The sequence below is a fragment of the Aphelocoma coerulescens genome, chromosome 18 (assembly GCF_041296385.1).
Source record: "Aphelocoma coerulescens isolate FSJ_1873_10779 chromosome 18, UR_Acoe_1.0, whole genome shotgun sequence".
Classification (NCBI taxonomy): Eukaryota; Metazoa; Chordata; class Aves; order Passeriformes; family Corvidae; genus Aphelocoma; species Aphelocoma coerulescens.
In genome coordinates, this window is record NC_091031.1 from 8,854,636 (window position 1) to 8,858,868 (window position 4,233).

A 4,233-nucleotide genomic window follows, 5' to 3' on the forward strand; every position below is an offset into this window, starting at 1 on the left:
TGGCCCTTAGCCTGAGCTCAAGTTGCAGAAAAACGTTCCACCAGATATAAAACAACTTTTCCCCCTTCCCCCTAAATATCCCTCCTTGCACAATCAAAACCAGACACTGACACCCCACTTTACCCCTGCTCGAGGCAAAGCACTCATGGGGAGGTACCTGCACAGCCCCAGGCTTTGGGAGATTGCTGGGCCATAGCACACAAAGTTATATTTATAGTTACAGCAGAATAAAAACCCCTTGAACCCACTTCTCCCCACATTCCAGCTCGCACAGAAGTTGCCAGCAGGACAGAACCATCCCAGGAGCTCCAGATCAGGCCAGTCCCACGCATCCGAACTCCAGGCAAGGCTTCCTCCCCCAGCACTCCTGAGAGCAAACAGCTGCTGCTTTTAAGCCCTGCGGAGGATTTAGGAGTGGAGCACCTGCACCAGCAGCTGATGGCACTTACTGCTCTTCAATTAAGCTAATTTTGCACCAGAGGGGAGATAACTGTGACTGCTCATCAGGACACCCCGCTCCCCCAGCCCTTGCGCTGCGACAATGACCTGCAGCAGGTACCGGAGGTGCCTCGATGTCCCAGCCAGAGCAGAGAAGCACCAGGGTGGCTCTGTGAGCACAGGAGGGTTCCAGGAGGAGTCCCTGGCCCCCTTTTCACAGCACAGCCACTCTCGCTGTGCTCTGACTCCAGCAAACCTGACACAGCCCGGTGTTCCCGTGCTGCACTCACTCCCCACACTGGCACTGACGATGCAGCACAGTGGCCTGGCTGACAGCAGCAAAAAACCTCTGTTTAAAACAGCTTTCTCCTGCAGCAGGAAGCACCGAGAGTGTGGTGTGCTCTGATAAACATCAGAGGTGCCAGACTGAGGTGGGAGAGGTCCAAGACCAGAGCTTCCAAACCAGCGGGAAGCATCCCAGGTACCACCACCAGCGCAACCCCAAATCTGCCCACTCCTCCCCCATGAAGTGCTCACAAAAGGAAATATCAAACATCCATGGCCTCTCCTTTCCTCCACAGGGCTCAAACGGGGATTGGTGCCTCCTTCTGCACATGCCAGTGGAAAATCCCCCATTGCAGCCAGCCCTGGGGGAGGAGCTGAGGGACAGAGGGTGCCAGCAGGACAGGAGGTATTTTTAGGGCACAGAAGGCACTTCCAAGGTGTCACCCCTGGTCTTACCCTCACCCAGAGATGGGTCCCTCAGAGCTGTGCTCAACATCCATAAATCTTTTTCGAGGGACAGATGGTCATTAGAGATGCTCCTTCCAAGTCCTTTTATCTTCATCCATCAGTCAGCTCTCTCTCTGCTGGAGAAGGTCTCTTCCATCCTGGAGAGTTTCAGGAGTAATTTTCAGCCATCTCAGCTTACCCAATAATTTTGTTCCTTATTGAATATTGCTAATGACAGGGTTTTAGACTCTCGGCCGTACATCCACTTTCTGTTCCAGTGTAAATTTTAATCTGTCTTCCCTCTTCCTTCTAGACAAGTCTTTAAAAAAAAAATTAGTGGAATAAAAAGGAAATCACCAAGTAATTGAAAAAGACCTGCTAAAAACAGAAAGGAAGGAAAGCTGAGGAAAGTTATAATGATTGAAAAATTCAATAAAATTGGAGGGAAGCAGGAAAAATTCCCATTTTTAATGAAATGGACGGCAAGGTGTCACTGGTACATGGCAGCAGATCCCTGGAAGGCGAGCTCTGTCTTCCCACCCAAGGTCAGGCTCCCCCTCTATGTGCCACCCAAAACCATCACCCCACTCCCCTCCTCCTCTTCATTCACCCTCAAGCTAAATCTTTTCAGCTGGTGCTTTCAAAGCCTAACCAATAAAATGTTGAAACATTTATTTGTGGGGAAGAAGTTTTCTGAAGAAAGCAAGCGCAAAAGGTGATGTTTTACCGAAAGCTTCGAGCAGAAAACGGGAGGTTGGAGTTGAAAAGCTCACGCAGATGAATCTTGAACGGTCTATTCTCACCATCATAATGAGCACATGCATGATTAATGAAAATATTTATCCTCCTAGCCCACTGCAGCGAGTTAATATTTAATCCAAAGTCCACGTGAAAGCCCAGCCTCTCCTGGTTCCTCACCTACCTTCTTGTTTCCTTGGAAATCTCTGAACTCTGCCAGCTGACCTGAGATTTGGCTCTTTGGGGCTGGCTTTTCCTGGCTTTCTGCATAAGTACCACAACTTTTGATCCCGAAAGCGCCGTCACTTGGGACCTACAAGGTTTCTCAGATAATCCCGTGGAGCCGGTGCTTTGTAACGTGCCTCACTTTGATATTCAAGGCAAAGCTGGACGGCCCACACATGAAAAGACATCCTTCCCTTTCTTCCCAGGCTTAATTTCATCTGCAAATTAAACATACCGAGACAGATATTTATAGAGGAGTGCCCTGATCCCCCTGGGAGGCCCGTGGAGGCTCCAATGTGTAATTTTACTTTAGGAATATGATTTTAATCTTGGCTTTCTTCTGAGGTGGCAGGAGAGGAGAAGGGCAGGGAAGGGGGAATGCTGGAGGTGGGGCTCACTGAGCTCTGCTGCCCCACAATCTGATGCAGTGTGGCGTGGGTGGATGTACACAGGGGGTCCAGGCTCTTGCTGTTTCCCTGTCCTTGTCCTCTGCAAAGCTGTTTCAGGACATGGGCCTTGAAAGGCGACAATTTTTACTTTTGAAAGAACGAGGTCTGTGAACTTTGCCAGCAAGAGCTTTCAGCTGTGACTTACAAAAGAAGCCAAAGCCAAACCAACCTCGAAAAATGGTGCACGGATTAAAAGAACTGCTCAGCCCTGGGTCCTGATGGTCCTCTGTGACGAGGAGCTCACACAGAGTCATCCATCTCCCTGTATCCCAGCCCTCCATCCCACATTTTCACTGTGGGCCACGCCCAGCACTAAAAAAAAAACCCAACAAACCACAAAAAAGGAACATTTTGGCTTAATTCATTTACAGATATGCCCTAGAGCAGAGGATAAAGCACTTTTGTTTTCCAGTTAAATATTTCCATTTTATCTTCTTGTTAAAGAGTAACTCAATTCCATTCTTTTGGCCAGCATCACTCACTTAAACATCCTCCTGATGGGAAGAGTTCAGGGGAGGGAAACTTGCAGGAAAGGTGGTTTCAGTAGTAATAAGAAGAGGGATTTTGGCACATTTCTGCATGCTATGAGGTATGTCTTTAAGCTTCAGTAAACTTTTGGAGTCCCTGGGAAGATGGTAATGTGCCTTTGAAGGAAGTATGACTTATGAAATTGCAGTTTTTAGCTTAGCTGGGTAATGTTAATGAGAAAATATCATGGGTTGTGGGTGGAAGTCTCCTGAATCCCATAAGTCAGGAATAAATTATTCTGTTTTCCTAAATGAAACGGCGCCGTGCAATGCTGCTCCTAAATCAGGCTGATGGTGAGAATTATTTATTAATTTGTGCAGGACCGGAGAGAAGCTCAGGCAAATAAATACAAACTAAAGTGCATGAAAGAGTTACAAACTCGGGCTTGCTGTGGGCAGGGAAGGAAAGGCTTTGCTGAGGTTGTGAGAAGGAGCAGGAGGGTTGGGGCCAGCACCTTGTGTGATGGAGGCAGCGTCAGGAGATGGAGGTGGAGGGACAAATCCTCCTTTCTGCTGAAGCCACAGTGGAGATGATCAAACCCCCCCCAGCTTTCAGCTGCAGTGCAGCAGCTTCCCCGTAATTAAAGCTGGAGCTCTGCAGCTCTGCCTGTGCTGCTGCAGCCCGGCTCACACATCAAAGGGAGATGTTTCCCAGGAGGACAGCTCCCACTCGGGGAATTCACGGTTTGATGGCCCAGGAAAGTCCCTGAATAGCAGCTCACACCGAGCAGGTGATGCAGCATCCCCCTGGTGCTCGGTGGTGCCCTTGTTTTGGGCAGCACAGCTCATCCCAAGGCTCCATCCTTGCAGGAGGAGGTGGCCCTTTGGGGCTCCCAGCTCCTTTGGGCTCTGCAGGTAGCACACAGCTCAGCTTCCCCTCCTGCCAGCACCTGGCCTCGTAGCCAGAGAGGATTTATTCCTCCCTGAGCAGGTCTCCAATGACGGCATTAATCAGGGAGATGGACGAGTGCAGCCCCGTTTATTGTGCGCTGTGGGTGAGTGATAAGTCTGCGCCGGTGCCTGGGATAGCAATCAGGAGAAGGGAGCCAAAGGAAGAGGAGGAGAGAGCAGCATTGTGGGTAAATATGTGCGCTTCTGGTGGTGATTACCCTCCAAGTAATTAG

At 49.6% G+C, this 4,233-nt stretch overlaps 1 long non-coding RNA gene across 1 annotated transcript; it reads left to right on the forward strand.

Annotated features, from left to right (window-relative positions):
- Positions 1–453: 453 nt before the first annotated feature.
- Positions 454–3,296, forward strand: LOC138120217 (uncharacterized). Its single transcript, XR_011155785.1, has 3 exons — positions 454–555; positions 814–919; positions 1,020–3,296. It is a non-coding gene; the product is annotated as an uncharacterized lncRNA (long non-coding RNA).
- Positions 3,297–4,233: the final 937 nt, after the last annotated feature.